Source organism: Hippopotamus amphibius, chromosome 17, assembly GCF_030028045.1.
Source record: "Hippopotamus amphibius kiboko isolate mHipAmp2 chromosome 17, mHipAmp2.hap2, whole genome shotgun sequence".
Taxonomy (NCBI): domain Eukaryota; kingdom Metazoa; phylum Chordata; class Mammalia; order Artiodactyla; family Hippopotamidae; genus Hippopotamus; species Hippopotamus amphibius.
In genome coordinates this window covers 45,673,090-45,695,182 of record NC_080202.1, presented here as the reverse complement: position 1 = coordinate 45,695,182, position 22,093 = coordinate 45,673,090, and the positions used below count along the sequence as shown (strand labels likewise).

The following is a 22,093-nucleotide window of genomic DNA, read 5'->3' as shown; positions in this document are numbered from 1 at the left end:
GCTGTGGGCATTGTTCAGAAGGTTCTGGCTTTGAGACCTCCTCAAAGGCCTACTTGGGTTTGGTTGTTTCATCATCTTGTATTTTAAGAGCATTATTGAGCAAGCCTCAACCAGATTAAGAAAATCTGACTAAGGGTGCTGCATGCACGCCCTTGGCAGAGGCGTCTCCAAATACCTCCAGAGCCGGCAATGACAACGAGGCTGGGACATCCAGGGAATTCAAGTGGAAAAGATTTTGTGAGAGAATGCAAATTGGTAACAGTTTAACCAAAAAACCAAACCAAACCAAACCAGAAAACCCTTTCATGGCTAGAAGCTCAGTGAAATTTAAGCATAAGAGTTACCAAGCAAATAGTAAGTGATAAACAAGGTACCTACGAAGTAAAGACCATGTCAACACAAAGATGAGTGAGGATATAAAAATAAACATCAAATACAGCATAAAGAACCTCACCTTTTCTCCTTGCTTTGTTTCCATCAGTGGTTTCCCAACCTCAGTCATTTGAATATCAATTTTGTGGGTTTTTTCCGCCTCTGAATTCCCACGTACATTATTATTTACTTAGCATTCTTCTCTAAATTGACTCACTTTTTTTTAACTTAAATTATTTTGAAAGGAACCTTCATATTTTGATTGTAGATGGAAAATCTATGTAAAACTATATCCAGTAAAAACCAAACATTGTTATTAAACTCTAGCTAGGCTCTGGGGCCTGCCAAAGACTCTAATCCGAGAACAACACTCTCTTTTTTTTAAATTGATTGCCCCATTCTTTTTTTTTTTTTAATTATTTTTGGCTGCATCAGGTCTTAGTTGCTGTGCGCGGGATCTTTTGTTGCGGCATGCAGTCTCAGTAGTTGTGGTGTGCTGCCCTAGTTGCCCTGCAGCATGTGGGATCTTAGTTTCCCTACCAGGGACTGAACCCTTGTCTGCTGCATTGGAAGGCAGATTCTTTTCCACTGGATCACCAGGGAAGTCCCAACACTCTCTGTCTTAAAGAGATTAGGAAGTATTAGAGAGAGACAGTATTAAAGACATACTGGCACTAAAGTGAGATTTTCTCACAAAAGTGAGATTCATCTTGACTTCATCAGAAGGAGTGAAAGAAAGTATGACCCTCTTCTAGGAATTTATCCTGTGGCTTTTTCCACTATAAAATGTCAGCTCCATGATGCAAGTTCTGGGTCTGTTGTGCTTACTACTCTACACACACACACACACACACACACACACACACACACACACACACACACACCATACCTAGAGCTGGCCTGGTGCATAGCAAGTGCTCAATAAACATTTGTAGAATGCATGGATTAATTAATATGCAAAATGAAATAGGTACAAGGGTATTTACTGCAACAATTCTTATAATAGAAAATGGGTTGGAAGCAGGTAAGTCTATCAACAAGGGACCAAATAAATTACATACCAGCCATACAATGGGATAGGATGAGGCTTGTACCATGTGGAACTCACTGATATGTAAAGTGAAATAATGTACAGAGCTGTTGTGTATAGCATGCTTCCGTTACTTCTTTAAAAAGAGGCTACATGGGGCTTCCTAGGTGGCGCAGTGGTTAAGAATCCGCCTGCCAATGCAGAGGTCACGGGTTCGATCCCAGCTCCAGGAAGATCCCACATGCCGCGGAGCAACTAAGCCCGTGTGCCAAAAAAAAAAAAAAAAAAAAAAAAAGAGGCTACATGGGGCTTCCTAGGTGGCGCAGTGGTTAAGAATCCGCCTGCCAATGCAGAGGTCACGGGTTCGATCCCAGCTCCAGGAAGATCCCACATGCCACGGAGCAACTAAGCCCGTGTGCCCAAAAAAAAAAAAAAAAAAAAAAAAAAAAAAAGAGGCTACATGAATTGAAGTGTTTGTAGATGCATGAAACACACCTGGAAAAATACATAAGAAACTGTGTTTTTGAATTGTTGCTTCAAAAGAGGGAAACCTGGGGCCATAGGCGGGAGAAGCACACTCTTTTGAAATTTGCACAAAGTGCACACATCAATTATCCAAGGAATATATAAACCTGAAAAATGAACTGGAAAGAGAATAACTTTCTCAGCCTGGGATTCAGTGTTGCTGAGAGCGGCGGGCCAGCATGCGTTGTCCAGGGCACCACTGGGGAATCACGTGCCCATGTTGGGTCTACAGGAAAGCTCTGCCTGGGTGGCACAGATTTTGTGAAAGCACTCTCATCTGCTCAGACTGACATCTGTTCTAATCTCTGAATCTTAACACTTGGGTTTTCCCTCTGCCTAATTTGAGCATCTTTCATCTTGATTGGGTAAAACATATCTTGGTCCTGACTGGCTCATCAGCACAGGAGTCACATAGTCCTCAAGTGACATTTCCAGCATCTTTTCCAGCCCATGAAGTCATTCATCTCCTTCCACAGCTTTTCCCAGGTAAGGTTCCCTTTCTCAGGAAATAGGAGTGGTGCTCTCAACTGACCTGGGCAACAGACCTGTCTTTTGTTACTGTTTCCATGTCTCTTAAGCATAAGTTCATTATACATTTAGGCTTCTGACAAAATGTGACTTCATTCTAGGGCCGTTTTTCACCATTGGGAGTTCTCAAGTGGGATAAAATTTACAAATCTGGATAAATGGTTGTATAACAGTTCCATGAGGCCATCAGGGGCTCAAAGCCCATCTAAGCTTTCTGCTCTAAAGTTTTCATGCTTACACTAAAACACTGGCTACTACACCTCCTGGCAGTGGGTCTGCATTCTAGACTAAAGAAGGATAATAAGACAAAGGACAAAAGACAAAGGGTACATGCCAGTTGGGTTGGTCCTCTTTAGTAAGTTTTTCCAGAAGCCCCACCCAGAGACTTCCACGTACATCTCACTGGCCAGAATTTCGTCACATGGCCATCCTAGCTGCAAGGGAGTCCAGGAAGCATTTAAAAAGGAGCATGTCGCCATTATGCACAAAATTAGAATTTCAATCTTAAAGGATAGGCAGGATAACTTGTGAGTGAAAGATATTATTTTAAACTGATATTATATTAGTTATTAATAGGCATAGTTTATCCACCCTGGTAGATAAGGGAAGAGAAGGCAGGGAAGAGGTGTTTTATTCATTTTTATATCTTTCACACTTCTAGCATAGAGTTGAAATTGAACAAGGGACATATTTGAGGGAACAGTGGTGGAATAAGTTTAGATACCTAAGATGGAACCTGGGAAGCCACTAGGAACAGGTTTGAAGTGGTGGACAATGAGGAGCCACAGCAGGTTCTTGATCTGAAGAATGGTTTTTGAGCCAATTCAGTTCAACACATATTTAGTGAATACTAACTCATCACACAGCGATTAAAAGCTGCCCTCAAGGTGCTATCTGTTAAGAGAGATGAGGCAGACAATTACCTAAGAAATGTGGTGCATGGAGAGGAAGCATTTCATCAGGGCCTTGAGGGATGGGTGTGATTTGACAGGCAGAGGCAGGAGAGATGCATTTCAGTCTGCAGGACAGCCTGTGGTCTAGACACCCAAGACACGGGGTGGTTTGGGGCAATGGTAAGGGTGTCTGTTGGGAAATTGTGAAAATTAAGAGCAAAAAAGGTAAGTGGTCTGGGACTTCCCTGGTAGTCCAGTGGCTAAGACTCTGCGCTCCCAATGCAGGGGGCCCAGGTTCGATCCCTGGTCAGGGAACTAACCCCACATGCCTCAACTAAGAGTTTTCATGCCACAACTAAAGATCCCACATGCCACAACTAAGAGCCAATGCAGCCAAATAAATACATAAATGAATAAATATTAAAAATTAAAAAAGGGTAAGTAGGGACTGGACCACAAGGACTTTGAGAGCCAGATAACAAGCGTGTACTGAAAGTTTTGAGCAAGGGAATGTCAGACCAGATGGTGGGAAGGATCAGAATGGAAATGACAGGAAGCAAGAGGAAATGGTGGGACATCACAGAGGCACTGGCAGAAAGGGGAGCCAGAGGGAGGGCACAGACACAAAGGGCGTTATGGAGATGGAATACGGCGAGAGGAGGCGAGGACACTCCTGGTGTTGGTGGTGATGTCACTGAAAGAAGGAGATGGGCGAGGCACAGGTTTGGGGGCTACATAGAGGTCGGGATGCCACGTGGCTAGAAGGTGGAAATGCTCTACGGGCCCCTGCAAATTCCAGTTTGGAGCTCAGGATCAAGGTCAGAGCTGAAGGTGTTAATTTGAAAGTGAACTGTCAAGACGCACAACTGATGGGGCCAGATGCATCTCAGCTACACTATGTTCAAAGCCGACACTCCTCTTCTTCCCAGAACCTGTCTCCTCCTATGGGTCCTGACCTCAGCAGTATCCGCCCAGACTCGCCGCTCCCACCCTCCATCCACGCCCTACCATCTGACTTATTTTCTCAATTCTGAATCTCTCTGTATTTTGCTAACCTGTCCTGGCTTCCCAAATCGAGTGCAGCTCCAATTATCTCTTACCTGGTTTACAACAAAGTCCCCCGACTAGCCTCCTATTTTGTAGCCTGCTGCACCACCCCGACTCTTTCACATTGCAGTCAGAGGAACACCTCTAAAACCGCATTTTAGAAATGTTGTCTTTTCCCCAGCCCAGCCTACTAAGTATACAAGGTCCCCTCTGCGATCCCCACACCCTGTGGGACCACCTGAGGCTCTCTCTCCTTATCCTTTGCATTCCACACCCAAGTCCCCAGTGAGCTTGATGTGTCCCTTTGTCTCCCTGCCTGTGTACATGTTATTCCTCCCACCTGAATGTTCTTCCCATTTCATTCACCTGGCTTACTGCTAGTGTACCTGCAGCAAGCATCGCCCCCTCCAGGAAGCATTCTTTGATCTCTTCTATGTGTTCTTACATCACTCAGGCCTTCCTTCTACCCTCCACATTGTATTGCAACCTTGTCCAACTCCTGTTTGAGGGCGGGTCTCATCTCTGTCAGCAGGGGCCTAATCATCTCTGTCACCAGGGGACTAATCAAGTGCCTAGCCCACACTAGGTGCTCAGTTAATGTTTGTGAAATGATTAAATGAAGGCAGGAATGGATGAGAACTGCAAAGGAGAAAATGCAGAGAAGTGGGGGGTTTAGGACTGAAACTTGGAGCATGCCTCAATCTTTAAGAATGGGAGAAATGGGAGAAAGAGGGAATTCCAGGGAACTAAGATCCTGCAAGCCACGCAGCATGGCCAAAAACCAACAAACAAAGGGACAAAAACAAAAAAACTGGAGAAACAGAGACACAAAGTACAGCATCCGTGAAGCCTCAGGAAGAGAATGGGCAAAAAAATACCACTGAACTTTTTATTGTCTCCATATTTCAGAATGTCAGATAGTTGGAATCATATAGTATGTAGTCTTTTCATATTGTCTTCTTTCTCTTAGTAATAGGCATTTGTCTTTTACGACATGTAAATGCATAAGTAATAGGTATTTTAAGTCTTTTCATGTTGGATTGCTCATTTCGTTTTAGTGCCGAATGGTGTTTCATTGTCTGGATGTATCATAATTTATTTATTTATTACTATGGAGACAGTAAAAAATATCAGTGGCTGCCAGGGTTCGTGGGTGGTGGGGTGGGAGGAGGGAGGAATGAATGGGGCAGAGCAGAGAGGAATTTTAGGGCAGTGAAAATACTCTACATGATATTATAATGATGGATACCTGTCATCACTCCCTTGTACAACATAGAATGTACAACCCACAGAAGGTACAACAGCAAGCACAACAGCAAGCGTGAACCCTCATGTAAACTGTGGACTTTGGGTGATTACAATGTGTCAATGTAGGTTCATCCATTGTAACAAAGGTACCACTCTGGTGGAGGCTGGTGATAGTAGGAGAGGCCATGCATGTGTGGGGGCAAGGAGTAGATGGGAAATCTCTGCACCTTCTGCTCAATTTTGCTGTGAACCTCAAACTGCTCTAAAAAATTAAAGTCTTTTTTAAATGCCGGTGGTTGCTGGGAACACTCTCTCCTCTAACCCCCCTTCACCCTGCAAGTCTCAGCTTAGTTCCTCAGGGAAGCCTTCTCTGAGCTCTCTTCACTAAGTCGGTCCCCCTCGTCCTCTCCCATCCCATCCTGGTGGTGGTCCCAGGCTATTGCCCTCCCATTCAGTCCTCACCTTCTCTGCTCTGCACTGCAGATGACTGACACCTGCAGGCTCCAGGCCAATGAGAGGCTCTGTCAGGAGAACAGAGGGTAGAAGGTGGAAGGAAAGGAGAATTTTTGTCCCGCTCAGTCCTAGGCAGTACCTATGGAAGTGGATTGCATCTCCTCTGTGGTTCCAACTTCTTCCAGGGGACCCTGGCCCCCAGCCACTGATTACACTGCTTTCCCCCAACCCAGGACCAGCAGTAGATTCTTGGTTACCTTGCCGTCTCCTCCTAGGCTTCTCAGCTCTTCCATCCCCTGTGTAACCAATTCCTTGTATTAAATTCCATGTTTAAAAACTCAGAGTGACGGACTTCCCTGGTGGCACAGTGGTTGGGAATCCGCCTGCCAATGCAGGGGACACGGGTTTGACCCCTGGGCTGGGAAGATCCCACATGCCACAGAGCAACAAAGCCTGTGCACCACAACTACTGAGCCCACGCACCTAGAGGCCATGCTCCGCAACAAGAGAAGCCACCACAATAAGAAGCCCACACACGGCAACGAAGAACAGCCCCCGCTTGCCACAACTAGAGAAAGCCTGCACGTAGCAATGCAGCCAAAAATTAATTAATTAATTAATTAATTAATAATTTTAAAAAACCAAACAAACTCAGAGTGAGTTCTGCTTCCCTGGTTGGGCCCTGCCTGATGCAGTACACTCTGTCCAACCTCTCAACATCCTCATCACCTGGAATGACTTTGGGCCTCCTCTGTAGTTACTTGTTAAAGGTCTGCCCACCTGCTAGACAGGAAGCTCCCTAAGAGCAGGGCAGGGACTGGTCTGGAGGTCCTGCGCTCCCTCCCCAGGGCCTGATACAGCAGGCGCCCAGAGCATCACATCTGTGGCTGGCTGCAGATAAGAGCTAAGACAAGGTCGTCTGATTTGGAGGCAGTTAGTGGATGTCCACGGAGAGAAGGGGTGGTGGGCAGAAACCAGGCTGCCAGGGGTACACGCAAGGGGGAGATGAAGCAGACGCCAGGAGTACCAAGAAGTTTGAGAGTGGAAAGAAGGCTCAGTATAGGGGAAAGCTGGGACAGGGGAAGGGTTTTTTTCTTTACTGGTCTCTTTTCAGGCTGGGGAGACTCGATCACATTTGGAGGTTGAGAAGAAAAAGCTAAAGGGGAGGAATTGAAGGGCAAGAGATGTGGGAACACTGGGGCTGGAACACACGACCTAAGTGGTCACTTAGGAAGATTAAATCCACCATAAGGGTTCACAATGATGTCGAGAGGAGACTGGAGGCAGGGCAGTGAGTTAGGAGGGGATAACCAATCAGGAAGTGAGAAGAATTTGAGTCAAGCCTTAACCCAGGGCTCCCTAAGAAGCCTAAGAAGGCTCCAAGGTCAGGAGGGGTCTCGGGTATGCCCAGGACCTGCTCTTGGTAAGGTAATTTTTGCTCAGTGCTCCAGAGACCCCCACCCAGGCAGCTCCGTCCTTTGTGGAGATGGATACCTCTCTCCTAAGCCACGTCACCAGGGTTCCTCCTCTTGTCCCATAGCTCTGTGGCTCACTGTGCCCCCTTCCATCTCCCCTTGTGAAGCAGAATTGGTGAGGGGCAATCAGGGTCCAGAATCTGCATGCAATGGTGTGCTGGACAACGAGTTTAGGGGTAGGTAGCCCTGGTTTACATTGTTTGCCAATTTCTATAGTGTAAATACTCCCAGCGTGTCTGATTTCAAGCAACATGAGTTCCTGATGGCAGGATAGGAAGAGAGCCCCAGCACACCACTGCCTGCATCCATTCTCTCTCCTGTCTCACCACTCCCCCTGATACCTCTGGACTGGGTGGCAGCAACGTGGCAGGTCCAAGCCTGGGAGGGCAGAGACAGCACTCTGGCTGCAGCCTCAGCCAGGCCCTTGATGGAGAAAGAAAACTGCTTCTCCTTCAGGAACATCCATTCCCACTCCCCAGTCCTCTCTGATCTCAGTCTCACATCTGAGTTCTTCTCAAGCATAACTTCAGGATCTCCCAGGAATGTGGGGCCTGAGATCCACAGACACACGGATGATTCACTAGCTACTTTCCCACTAGACATGGCTGGACACCATGATCTGTGCTGACTAAGGCAATAAAAACCAGAATATAATTTCCTTTCTTCCAAAGCAAACAGAAAAGGAGAAATGATCCAAGAATGGCATTCTCTCACTGGTTCACAAAATTCACTCACTCTTCATCACTATTCTACAGAAGTGATTGGGCAATTTGCTCCTTGAAGCCACAGTCTCTTTGTAGAGTCCTGCGTGCAGAAGAGCAGGGCCTCTGGGTCACACCTGGTTTGAATCCCAGGTCTTCTATTACCGCAAAGTGACCTTGGGCAAGTTACTTTTCTCTGAGCCTCAGTTTGCTCATCTGTGAAGTGGGGATGATAATAATAGTCATTATTCTACAAAGTTAGACTGCAAAGGTTTTCAACGGGGGGGCAATTTTGCTCCCTTTGGGACATCTGTCAATGTCTGAAGACATTTTTTTGTTGTCACAAGTGGATGTAGGAGGGTGGTGTTACTGGCATCAAGTGGGCAGAAGCCAGGAATGCTCTTAAGCATCTTATAATATATATGACAGCCCCCCACAACAAAGAATTACCCAATCCAAAATGTCAATAGTGCCAGGTTGGGAAACCCTGGACAGGAGTGAATATTTAACAAGGTTCTTATGCATACAAAGCTCTTAGAAATATCTGGTTTCTGTTCTGTAAGCTCTCAAAAACCAGAAGCTGCTGTTCTTTTTGGAAAAGCACAGTCTTGCCCTTCCATTTCCAGACTTGAACTGTGGGGGTGGCATGTGGAAATCCTTGAGTGCTGAGAAGCGAGCTCACTGCTCCAGGTGTGAGTCACCCCATAAATACCAATTTATTTTATTTAAAGCAGAGCTGAGGCTGCATAAGTGACTCAGGGCTAGAAGCCTTCCCAGGTTGTCGTGATTTAACTGGCTGGGCTGGAAGGAAGTAATTTTACCCTGAAGCTCTCCTTCCAGAAGATGCCAGCATTTCAAGGCTCAGAGAATCCACAGCGCTCACTCAGAGTGGGTGTCATGTTGTTTCTTACCTCACCCCCCCCACAGTGGGGCCTGGGAAGTAGCTGAAACCACACGGCCCTACTTGTCCCAAATCTCTTCCTCACTAGCCCGTAGAGGTTTGCTCTTCTCCTGCAACCTGACGTGAAATTCCTTCTTGGGAGTTGCAACTTTGGGTCAACACGTTCACTGTCTCCCACTAATACACATTAGTGTTAGTGGATAGATTTAAAGACAAATAGGGTGGGTGGGGCAAGCTGGGGACCCAGAGAAGAGTCGAGGGAAGCTGGGTAAAGCACACGGGGATTAGGTGTCGTAAAGAAGGAATGGTGAAAGAGGGAGATGGCAAAGGCAGGCCAGGGAATGTCTGCAGACTCTGGCCCTGTGCCCATGTCTTTCCTGAGAAGCGGTGTGCCCAGAGGCAAACAGGTGGTGGAAGAGGCAAGCCCTGCATCCAGGCTTGCTGATACCGACCTGTAACCCACCATCTGGCCAAGCTCCACCTCTCCCTGAGTCACTGAAATGAAAACCCTGGGGTTGGAAGCAGCTTTAAGGGCCCCCAGCTTCTTTCTTACCCATCACTGCCCACGCCATTCAGGAGCAGAGCCAGTTTATGCAACAGAGACTGTGCAGCTCCAAAACATGAGCTCTATCGGGACCATAACTGCAAATGCTTCAATGGCCAGGCAGATGGCACAGGTTAAGTGGTTAGGTGTAAGCCAACGGGGGCAGGGGCTGTGAGGAATTGCAGGCTCTTCTATAAGGCATTCAAATTCAATTTAAAAACAAAAACAAAAACAAGACATTGGGCAAGCCAAACAAAACTTATCTATGGCCTGAGTGAGTGGGTGAGGCCTCTAGGCTGTTGTTTTCTGCCTAAATGAATCGCCTTCCATTCCCCCCCCAGAACAACCAAGATGTCTGTCGGATGCTGATCGCTGGAAACAGACTTCAAGCTATAAACGACTGTCTGAAAAGTGGTCCTGAGCAGAATTTTGCTCCAACAGTTCCAGAGATGGGGTGATCCTTATTTCCCCAGACAGCCTTGAATGGGGCCTGCTCACCCCTACCACTAGAGCCACTTACCACACCTGCCTGCCGTAGACCACTGATGGGGGTGGGATGTCCAGGGTAGGGGCATATCTTTTATTTTGCAAACTATTTTTAAGCGTGAAATTTTTTCCTTTATTATAAATAAAATACAAGCTTATTGTGGAAAAGCAAAAGTTAGAAAAGAAAAAATATCCATACCCCCCTTAACCACCTCCCCTACCCCTTCCCCACGCCCCACCGCACCCCCATTCAGAGAGAAGCACTGTTGACACCTTGGTGCATATTCAGACTCCAAGTCCTTTCTTTAAATAAGTAACGCTCTAGTTTTCTTTCGTGTAAACCCAGCGAGAAGATGCTTCGGGCAGCCCTCACACCACACTGCTTCTCTGACTGGGGAAGGGACTGCACCACGCCAGCCGCAGGCTCTCACCAGACCTGGGTTTCAACACATAGGTCTTACCTGTGTAGGCCTTTAGCTCCCCAAGCTTCTGGAGGGCAGGCACTAGAACCTATCTTACGCACCCTCAGAGACGCTACAGCTCCAGGCAAACAGTAAGTGCTCAATAAAAGTGTTTCTAAATACACGCCCCGCCCCGCCCCGCCCCGCTCCCTCCACAACCAACACACCTGCCTCAGCCGCCAAGGCCCGGAGCAAAGAGGAAACACAACCAAAACCTGGAGAGCAAGTGCGCCTCGCCGTCTCCTAGGTAACCAGGTCCCAGGCTGGGGAGTGCCCACGCATGCGCACACTAGCTCTTCCGTCCCATAACCTCCAGAAGAACGCAACCCGAAAGACTGCCAGAGCAGAGCGCGCATGTGTGGTTACACCAACACCCCGACAGCCTCCGCCTTCTGTCAGTGCGTCCGCCCAGCAATCTCTTCTCTATAAACACTGTCCGGAAAGAGTGCCCATTTCTGTAAACGAGGCCTCGTTAACCAATCGTTGCTCGGGGCAGTGGGACGGAACTGGCCGGGACGCGCCGTCTCATTGGTTAGGTTGGAGGGATGGGTGGGGCCAAGGGTCTAGGTGAGGCCTAAGTGAGAAGGCGCGAAGCGAGGCGAATTTGCTGCCGCCGGCGGAGGCGTGGCCCCGGGGGCGACGGGGAAGGCGGTGAGGGGGCGGGGCCCGAGGCGGGGCGGGGCGACCGTGGGCCGGGAGAGCGGCGGTTGGCGACCGGCGGCGGGAGATCGCGGGCGAGGGGAGCGCGGCACTCGCTGGTGGGGAGATCGGCGCTCGGCCGGTAGGTGACTGCAGCGAGTCCCGGGGCGAGGGGCAGAGGGGCAGATGGGTCGCTTCTCAGCCCGGGGCCGGACTGCGGCCTGGACCGCCGCCCCGCGATGGTGGGGGTCGGCGGCGCGGCCGGGGGACCCCCTCGCGCGCGGGCCCTCGGCCCTGGCAGCCGGCCGCCGGCGCGCCCTCCCGCACGCTGCCAGCGCCTCGGTCGCACGCCGTGCTCAACTCGCACACCCGCAGGCCACACGGTCGCCCGAGGCGCGTGCAGGGGCGCCTTGCTTCCCCTTCCCCGGCACCCGGGTTCCTCCGCGCCAGGCTGCCCCCAGCGCCAGGCCTGCCCCTCCCGCTCCGTTCCTTGGGTGTCCCCCAGATGAGGGCTCACCTCTAACGCCCAAGTGCGCCGGGTCCGTGAGCCCTCCCACCTGTCGGGGCAGTGAAACCCTCAGGCCTGGCCTGGGACGGTCTCGGGTCACACCCCGAGCCTGGGAGGAGAGGCAGAACCTGCCCTTGGCACCCAGCGGGGCAGTGCCGGCTACTCGCAGCATCCTCTTTCTCTCCCTGACCCTTCTGTAATTCTTCTGTCCACTCCACTCAGAACTTTATCTGTCGGCTCAGATAAAATAACCCATCTTGGAAGCCCATCGTGGCCCTGGCAGCCTGCGGCCACCGGGCACCAGGCAGAAGGAGGCCACTTGTAAAGTACAGAGAGTCCCACCTGCTCGGGAAGCTCCTTGGTGCTGGGTAACTTAAGAAAAAGCCGTTTTTTCCTAATTGAGGTTAAAGTGTTGCTCTCAGTCCAAAGGGTGGACTGGGGAATGAATGGAGAAAAGAGAAATCAGTTGGTATAAATGGCAAAATGATCGTTTTTTAACTGCGGGACAGTGAGTACCTGTCGCTTGATTAAGAACTCGAAAAGCAAGTGAAGTTAAATGATGAGAGGTGGGGCCTAATACAAAATAGCTGTCTGAAGTTTATTCCAGGAAAAATGTTGAAAACCCCTTGACTAGAAACATGGTCTTTCTGAAAGATTAGAGGGAGATTTTATCTTCACATTAGTGATGTGTTTTTACTTAGTCTCTTCATACCTGTAACCTCCTTTTTCCTTCAGATGTGTATGTGATAAGATAAATAGTATTGCCCTATTTTAGAGGTGAGGCACCTGAGGCAGGTGTGTGTTTGGGGTGGGGGGTGTAAATAGATCTTGCCTAACGCAAGATCTATTTACATAGCTAGGACTCGGGGCGAGGACTTGAACCTGGGCCACTGGAGTCTTTCCCAGGCTCCTTCCCCTGGACCAGGACCACATTATGGGCCTTCGATGCAGGACAGAGGGAGAAGTGTTTGGTGTGGTATGTATGCTCTTAACATGAGAGAACAGGCGCTTGTCTTACAAAGTGTTTGGATTTACTCTTGGTGTTTTTTAAGTGATGTCAAAGTCAGTTCCTTTGGTGCAGTGATGCCGGACCTCTGAGATTTTCAGACACCTTTAGGACATCCTTGTTTATTTTGAAGGGTGTGGTGAACTTCTCAGAAGGCCTCACAATAAAAGTACTAGTCTCTGACTTTAATTTTAGAAATATATACCCAGGTATATGTTCCAGCACTTTTGTGAAATCAGACAGCAGTAAGCCACCGAGTTTTAGGTCAACTTCTGACTGTTTTCAGATTATAAGGAGCAGTTCTGAAGGGGGTTTTTCGCCCCTGGTATTGTCAGTTAAAGCTTGTGGGAGCGGCACCGCAGACAGAGACCCTGCCAAATGAACCTTCATCTATTCAACAAAAATGTCTGGTTGGCCATTTCGCCCCAACACACAGAGGTTTGGTTCCTCATTTTGGTTCTCCTGTTGAACACTGACTCCATTGTGATCTGCTTGGAGTGTTTGTATATCGTTTAATGTTGAGACACAGGTCTGCCCTGATTGGTTGTCCAACTCCAGGCAGCTGTTGTGATTTTGTTTGGTGCGTGGTAACGGTTCATCCTGGCCAGGGTCGGGTGAGAGATCTGTAGAGATGTGAAAGAGGTAAAGCCTGATCCAGGGTTGTTTTCCTTATTGCTGGCACCCTCTTAAGTGTGTCCTGTCACTTTGGCCTGCGAAGTCACTTTTAATTTCCTATTTTTTTTTTCCTGTCTCAATGGACAGCATATGAACTCTCCTAACAGGCCTGCCCTCCTTAATAAAGAGCTGAGAGCTTCATGTTAGTTGACCTGACAGATGTTCTTTCTGGGAGAGTAATTAAGAAGTCTTAAAACCAAACTCAGTCCTAAATTAAAAGTGTAAGTCAGCTTGATACACACATAGGCAGCATCTTTGTACCAATGGCTTCCATCGTCTCAGAGCTGTTTTTTTTTTTTTTTTTTTTCCTGGCAGAAGGTTAAAATGCAACTAAAATTCTGCTTTCATGATTAATAAGTCACTACCGCAGTTGTGTCTGATGCTTCCTGTTTGTCCCATTTTAGTATTTCAGTTAAACTGGAAACATCTGAGCTTTATGGGCACTTTTGATGGCACCAATGTGAAATTGGCGGGAAGGGGGACAGCTCCCTGTCAGTGGATTTGGGGAGCTGTAAGGATAAGCCAGCCCCTGTGGCCTCCGCACACTGAGATCCCTCAGCAGGGAAAGGAGTGGGGGTTGAGCACCTTCAAGGGGTAGGTGTGCATTAAAAGTGATGCACGTGTGAAGGCCTCGCGTTTGCTTGGTGATGCTGACTGAAATGTTGAAAGCAGTAGATGAGAAATGGAAGGCCAAACATAGGGCAGATTGTGTAGTAGAACATTTCCATTGTGCTGAGCGAGACACTGAAGTGTGTTGGATTCGGGATCTTCAGTTCTGACCTTGTCTTATTACATGAGAAAAGTCACTTTTTCTCAGTGGCCTGTGTACCCTTCTTTGTACTCTGTCAATAGTTTAAAAGACCCCCTTCCCATGGTTGGGGTGGGAGGGCAGGTTGGGTTGGAGTTTGGGATGAGCAGATGCAAACTATTACATATGGAGTGGATAAACAACAAGGTCCTACTGTGTAGCACAGGGAACTGTATTCAGTATCCTGTGATAAATCATAATGGGAAAGACTATGAAAAAGAATATATATATGTATAACTGAATCACCTTGCTATACAACCAGAAATTAACACAACATTGTAAATCAACTTTATTTCAATTAAGAAAAGAAAGATCCCCTTTCCCTTCTTGTTATTTTATACCCTTTAATCTCTTATCCTCCTGGTATAAATCCCCTGAAAGTATATGGCATCAAAAGTAATGGTACTTAGTGGCTATTTTCTGTGTTTTCTCACAATACTCCTATAAAGAAAGGCAGGGACAAAGATCAGGAATGTGAGGCCTAGTAAGGAGAAATAAAGAGGATGAGATTACTTAGGAAATCAGTGTCATGCCCAGAATCTAAACCCATGTTCCTTGACATCTAGTTCACTGCTTTTTCTGCTAACTTACTCGTGAAAGGGTAAGTTGGTTTGGTTTGGTTTGGTTTTCCAAAACAGGTCAATTTTGAATATAACTAAACCAGAGTAGCTGCCTTATTTATCTATTTATGTTAACAAGTATTAATTAATAAGTGTTAATTAATTATTAGTTGATATTGATTATCCATAATTTATTAACAAAAGTCTAAAAGATGAGTAGCACATCCTCTGGGCGAGTCTGCTTATCCCCATTTTACAGATGCAGAAATTAAGGAAGAGTGGTCAAGTGATTTGCCCAGAGCAGCAGAGCAAGTCCATGGCATCTTCATATCCAGTGCAGGGCTTTAGGCTGTTGGGTCAGACAGAGCTGGGTCGGGTCCAGGTCTGTCGGTGTCTGCCTGTGTGACCTCAGGCAAATCACTTCACTTCTCTAAGCGTCGGGTGCCTCGTCGTAAATACTGCGTGGTGTTGTTTTGAGTAGCAAATGAGAGAATGTATGTAAAGAGCTGAGCTTGGTGCCTGGCACAGAGTAAGCCATAGTACACAATGGCTATAAATGTTGTCAGTGGTTGTAGTAGTAATCGCAGTACTAGTAGCTGCCAGCTATCACTTTGACTAGAACTGTTTTCTGTAAGATGATGTCAGGAAGGGCCAGACTGCCTGACAAGGGCAGTCATTTTCTCAGCAGGACCTCCAGGGGGGACATTTCTTCTGTCTAGATGTTTTAGCTATCAGGTTCTCCCTGTCTTATCCCAAATACTGCCCTTACCGCCCTCCAGATAAGCCTAAAAAGGCCCTGGCTCTGCCGGGTCAGAGTTGGTGAGCTGAAACCGGGAGCACCCTCGGCCCTCCTGGGACTCTGAACAAGAGGCAGAGCTGAGCCTTTCTAGGGCTCTCCTGTGTCCCCCAGGCGGTGAAGTGGGTCCCAGCCTTAACTCTGGCGGGGGGGGCAGAGAAAAAGGAAAATAACATGTAGAATATGTCAACAAGGACTCGTTCTTCTCTGTTTGGGAGACTAGGAGGGAAACCTGGGTTCTGTGGGGCAAAGTCCCCACCACCATGTGGCACGCTCCGCACACTACCCTTTGTTGCCTTATGGCCAGCCTGGGGGCCCTGGGTCCGCAGTCAGGGACTTGCAGATTTCCCTTTAAATCACCCAAGAAAAAAAAAAAATAACCAGTTTCACATTACATTTTAAATGCTTTTTTCCCCCTTCTTAATACAAAACAAAAATACAGGTTCCCACAGGCTGACGGTCCCTTTAAGTAACATTTTGTTTCCTCTTGGGGAAGCTATCTTCATGGCCAAAGAGTCATTTCTAAAGTGAACCTAGTTTTTAGAAAAAATAGATCACCGGATGTCAAGCCTCATGTGGAGCTCGGTTCAGATGAAAATGAAACCAGCAGGCCTGGAGTGGCAGCTCCACACTTGACTTCAGGCTGGAGGTGAGAGGCCAAGTGTGTCTGAGCCCAGCTTGGTAAGTGGTTGGCCCCACAGACTGCATTTGATAGGTGCCTTAGTCATTTTCCAGGCAGCTTTGCTTAGGTGAGCAGAGCACTTTCTCTGGAAGGTGAGTCACCCTTGCAGGGGTGTAGGTGACAGGAGATTTATTCCCCAGCTCAGTCGCAGAGGAAGTCTTGAGCAGACCTTGTTGAAAAGCCCTCTGCCAAAGATCATGTTCACCTTGGGCCGAGGGGCTTTGGAGGCAGGGGTAAGGAAGCAATCAGAGGCTCCCGGGGCTTGCTGACTGACATAGAGAGGTGGACCCCCCTGGCAGGGGTGTCACGTGGACCTGGCACAGAGCCCAGATCAGCCGTGTCACTGCACTCTTGAGTCCAGCCACCTTGAGGGTGGAAAATGGCCCACTTCCAGTGACAGTCAACAAAGAAGCAGGAGGGGAGCTTTGGCTCTAGGGAGCTGGGAAACCCCTTGGCAAAAAGCAGAGCGATACATACCATACTTTGGTGTGAAAAAACCTTCTGGGGAACCCTTTTCTACCTGCCTTCGTTTTCGCCACCTGAGTTGGAGGCTCTGAAGAGCTCCAGTGATTAGAGAGAGTAGATTCAACCCTAGATTTCAGGAAACTTCGGAATGCTGAGCCTGCCGCACTTCTGGAGCCAGTGTTTGGACTCAGAAAGAAGCAGCAGAGGCAACTCCTGGGCCATCTCTTGCACCCAGTTTCTGGTTGTTGTGCCTTCTGACCATCTTACCACTAAAGCCATGACCAGGTATCCATCAAGGCAAGGAGTTTGTTCAGACTCTCTGTTTTAGACCAGTGCAGCTGGTGTTGAACCTGACTGCTGAGGGTGAGGGACATCTCTAAAGCAATGTCCAGGATCATCCCAGCAGGTGGCCTTGACTTTATGGAAGCCACAGGAGAAGAGCTAGTATTACCTTGTTTCCTTTATCTGTCACAGGCTTCTCTCAAGCCCCCTACCCACACCTTATCCAGCAGTCACTTTAGAGGGGCATGGCTAAGTGACCTAAGGCCTGAACCACTCTGTCAGGAAAGAGCTATTTGAGTTACAGCCTGGAAATGAGCATAACCGTTTTCACACTCTATTTTACAAATAAGAAAATGGTGACCCCAAGAAGCTGAGTGAGCCGCCCAAGGCCACACAGCTAGTTAATTGCAGAGTCTGAACTAAAGTCCAGGCTGTGCTGTGCTTCCCCAGAGCAAAGGAACTGCTCCTGGAGCCGGAATTGGATTTCTTAACTAGCCCCTCATATTCACACCCGATCCCATCACTCTTGGCCTTTCTTCAGGCTCTGCCAGACCTGGGGAGGGTGGAACCAAAGCAGCAGCTGCTCTGAGTCTAAGAAAAAGTAAACAAAAAGCTATTTATTTGACACTCTCTTCTACCATGAGGTTCGTGTAACCAAAAGGAGGTGGAGGTTGATAAGAAAATATAATACTGGGCAGGGTTACCCGGAAGTCTCAAAGGTTGCCTACACCTGTAGGCCACTGTCCTACCTCACCAGACAGTATCTTACCCAAAGTGGGCCTTCAGTAGCTGTGAATGATTGATTGTAAGGCTACAAACCCACTGGACACTAAGAAGCTCCTCCACATCTTTCTCCTGTCGTGTTGCCCGTGACGTGCAGGTGGCCAGAAGACCCAGAGTAGTTGGGCATCATTCCCACTGGGCCTGTCCGACTCCTCTCAGTGAGGAGGCTCTTTCTTGTGGGCAAAGGTTGGTGTCACATCTAGATGGTGGCCCCCATAAGTGCAAAGAGCTGTGGTATCTGAGATCCACCACCCACCCTCTGCTGACTTCGACATTTCCTTTTACCAGGTCAGAATTAGTCCTGATCAATACTAGGGATAGCTGGGAGGCTTGGGAGGAAAGGGGGCTTTGCCAGCCTCAAATGAGGATGCTACTGCCAATTAAGATTAGAAATGGATTCCTCTGGCCCAGGAAGTTGAGAGGCAACTTGAGCCCATGCTCAGCAGTCCCAACTGGGAGATGCTGTACTTTGAGAGGCAGGTATAGCTTTACAGAGATGACTGTAAAAGGCAGAGATTTGTGTACCACCTCCCATCTAGCACGTATATGCAAATCTGAGCCCAGATGCATATCGTCCAGTTCAGAAGGCTCATCTTCTCAAGGAATTGAAAATCATTTGTGTCTCTAGGTCAGCATTTAGGAGAGGGGATGACAAAGGTGGCTCAGTAGCCAGCTTGCAGGACACCTTGCTGGGGTACAGTAAGAATATAGCCACAAGTGACCCCTTGTGCAGGGAGCTGGCTTGTTCCCTCCAGCTCACCAGGAGACTGTCTGGGCACTTGTCTCCCAGGCTGGCCAGGCTCCAAGAGCCTATGGCACCCATCTATCCCTCAGGAGTGCATCAGGCATCCTTTTCCTCAATGAATGTGAGCCAAGTGGATCAAATGCGCAGACTCTGCTAGGCACTGGCATCTGAAAGTAAGGACAGCTGAGGTGCTGCCCTCGACAAGCTCGCCATGGTGGTGGAAAGATGGACCTGAAGGCAGACACATTACAGGTGCTGAATTGTGAACCATGGCAGTGGGAGGTGGAGGGGAGTGAGCAGGGACCCTTGGACAGTGGCCCCCCCTTTCCAGCCCGAGCTCCTCGGAAGGGAGGAGCCCCACCTCCCCATCCTGCAGCTGTCTGGATGGGAACACCTGCAGCATCTCTCTTATTGTGGGCCCTTCTACCACTTGGAGTAGGAGCTTGAGAGCAACCTGGAAACTTCAGCACTCCAGGAGAAGGAGTGCAGTGGTGGAGGTGGAGGCCCTGTCAGCAGAAACATGCTCGAACATAGCTTAGAGCAGCAGCAGACAACAAGTAGCAGGCCAAGACACAGCCGACTTACCCTAGCCTTCAGAGAGGGCGGTGGCCACACCGGCACATCCCGTGTGCGTGGTGCCATTCACACAGAGGCGCAGGCGGGTGGTCCAAGGCCTGACCCATGACGGTGCTTCTCAGTAACTGGGTTCAGCACTTCAGGGAGGCCTTTCCAGGGTTACAACAGGGAAACTCCAGACCTTTTCTGTCTTGGTCAGCGTCGCATCTGCTCTGGCCAGCACAGCGCCTGGAGCGTGGTAGCCACTGGCTATTTGTTGTTGCGTGAAAGTGCAGAACGAGGATCCGCACTCCTCCTCTGGGCCCTGAGAGAGGCTGAGCGGCCCCAGGCTGATTCATGGTCCCCCCTCCTTTACTAAGCAATTGGTCTGAGATCCTCCGCGAATATTCCCTGTCATACCACAGGTCCCAAGCCCTTTCCTCCCTTCCTGGGGGACAAGAGTGTGACCCTGTGTTGGAAAAGGGACATGTCCTCAAGCTGCTCACTCAGGCCAGTCTGTCAAAGGATGTGCAGGACAACCTCTGAAGCGAGGCCATGGTCAGGGTGCCACTGCCAAAGGGCAGAGCTGGACCGTGTGCTCCCCTCCATTTACCCCCATGTGGTGGAAGCCTTCTGTGGAAAGCCAAGTCGTTTGGGTTTCTTGTTTATTCTGAAGTTCCTCAAACTAGTTCCTCAATTTCAGAACCAGTCACCAATAACTACAATGAACTTGAAGCCTCTTCCCTTCCAGAGAGGCTGAGCCAGTCTTTCTCCATCTCTGAAAACAGGTGGACCAGCTCACAGCCCGTCCCCCCTGTGAAAAGCAGAGTTACCAGCCGACAGAGGAGGGGAGTGCTTGTGTTGCAGTGGGATTGACCGTAGCCCAGGGCACTGCTCCCTGCTCAGAATCCAATCCAAAAAGTTAAATAAAGAGAAGTTTTTCACAAGCAGAGCTTGCTTGCACTGGTGACCTCAAGGCTTGGCAAGATCTAAAAGTTGACTCATCAAAGAAAGCTGGTTGTGTTTAGCATGATTTTAGTGTCCAGGACAGTTAATGGCACTATAATCTTTGGAAACTGGTCGTTATTGAGCGGTACCTGCTACAGCCTCCACTGAATCAGAATATTCAGTTACACAGAATAGCCCAACCTACAGATTTCAGTGACCCTATGAAATTTTTTTTTCATAACGTACGTTAAAAATTCCTTGCTGCATATTGTATAAAATGAAGTACGCATGTGGTTGGGGTTTTTTGCAATACTGTGGCCCCCCATTCTCCCGCGTACCAATCCCATAATTGTCTCTGTGGATCAGTGATGCCTCGGTGGCATCTTTTCTATATGCTGTTGGCTCTCTTTGTGCAAAGGATTTGAAAGTTGAATTGCAAATGTCATTTTAATACTTTTCTTTTAAAGTTTATACAATGCTCTCTATCAGGGGACTGGAGATAAAGTAATAACTAATAACCATATTTATGAATTTAGTAACTGATGCCCAAGGCTTTGCTATTAAAAACAAAACTAGAAAAAACAGTAAACTAGGCTCAAGAAGCCTGGAGCCAGGCTTTATCAAATGAATGGTGAATTTGAACTTTATCATAGAATTGGTCCCTCAGATGGGCCCAGCCATGCTGGGTGTGTGTGGGCAAGAGAACACAGGCCCGCCGGATGCTTGGAGTCTTTGCTCCCCATTGCCATTTTAAAGTTGCTTTTTCCAGAATATAGGCGGACTGTGTTTATGCTTCCTAACTGAGATGCTTCCTCCTGGGTCAGTCCCTGGGTTTCTCACTAACAAATGTTTGGCTTGTGGCAGCTTCTGCATTTGGGTCCCAATTTTCAAAGCCTGGATCATCTGAAAGTGGATACAGTATCATGGTTAAGAGTATAGACTTTGACATAAAAGAGTCCCATGTGCAAATCCTGCTTCTGCCACTTCCTTGCAGTGTGACCTTGGGCAAATGACTTCATCTACTGAGCCTCAACTTATTCTTCCATATAAGGGGATCATACTAGAGTTACTATCAGGATTCAAGAAGTAATACACACATAATACACAGCAAACATTACCTAATGTACCTAACACATAGCATGCATTACCTAATACATAGCAAACAATCATCACTGTCATCATGATTTTTATTAGTGATAACCAGCATGTAATTCTGTGTACACACACAGCAGCAGGTTGTTGAAAACACCCAAAGATGTCCACAGGACAACTGATTTCAGCTCTAGCTGCCGAGGAGTTCTGGGTCCTGGTTCATCTTGCACTGGTGGGTCATTCTTGAGTCCATTCAGAGCTGAGGCACTACCAGTAGAGAGAGGCTGGATGGCGTGTGCAGAATGCTCTTCAAAGAACAACCCACTCAGGAATTCCCTGGCGGTCCAGTGGTTAGGGCTGCAAGCTTCCACTGCAGGGAACACAGGGTTTGATCCCTGGTCAGGAAACTAAGATCCCACATGCGAGGCGTGGCCAAAGAACACCCCCCTCATGGGTGGTCCTTTTCTTGTTGACTGCTTCTGCCTCTCTCCTCTTGAGATGTTCCCCTCCTCCTTTGACAATGCCTGTTCCAGACCTTCTTTCCAACACTAGGGCTGCTGGCTGGTGGGTTTCAGCTCTGCACAGGCTAGGACTGTCAAACAATTGGCACGTCCAGTTCCAGAAAGGACTGTTCAGCTTCTAACAGCTTCCCTCTCACTGGAGGTTCTGCTAATGTTTCTAGAACACCCGCTGTGTGCCAGGCACTCTGGCATTTAAAGATTGTTTCTTGTATTTAATTGTCCTGTAAAATCCTGTTATGTATGTTTGAGGATCCTTCTTTAGCAGATGAGACACCTGAGTCTCAGATTAAGTGATCTGCCAAGGGTTACACACCAGAGTGTTAAGACTAAGGTTCAAACTCAGATCTTTTGATGCCAAGACCAT

The 22,093-nt window shown here is 48.2% G+C and overlaps 1 protein-coding gene and 1 non-coding gene across 4 annotated transcripts in view; both read left to right on the top strand.

Moving 5' to 3' along the window:
* The first annotated feature begins 3,590 nt into the window (after positions 1 to 3,590).
* TRNAG-CCC (transfer RNA glycine (anticodon CCC)) lies at positions 3,591 to 3,663 on the top strand. The gene has a single exon. It is a non-coding gene; the product is annotated as a tRNA-Gly (tRNA).
* A 7,687-nt stretch (positions 3,664 to 11,350) lies between these two features.
* The window catches only part of MAP3K14 (mitogen-activated protein kinase kinase kinase 14), a 42,312-nt gene continuing 31,569 nt past the window's right edge, over positions 11,351 to 22,093 (top strand). For all 3 annotated transcript variants that reach the window (XR_009050084.1, XM_057716936.1, XM_057716937.1), the window contains exon 1: positions 11,351 to 11,445. The gene's annotated coding sequence lies outside the window, so the exon portion shown is untranslated. The remainder of the gene's footprint in view (positions 11,446 to 22,093) is intronic.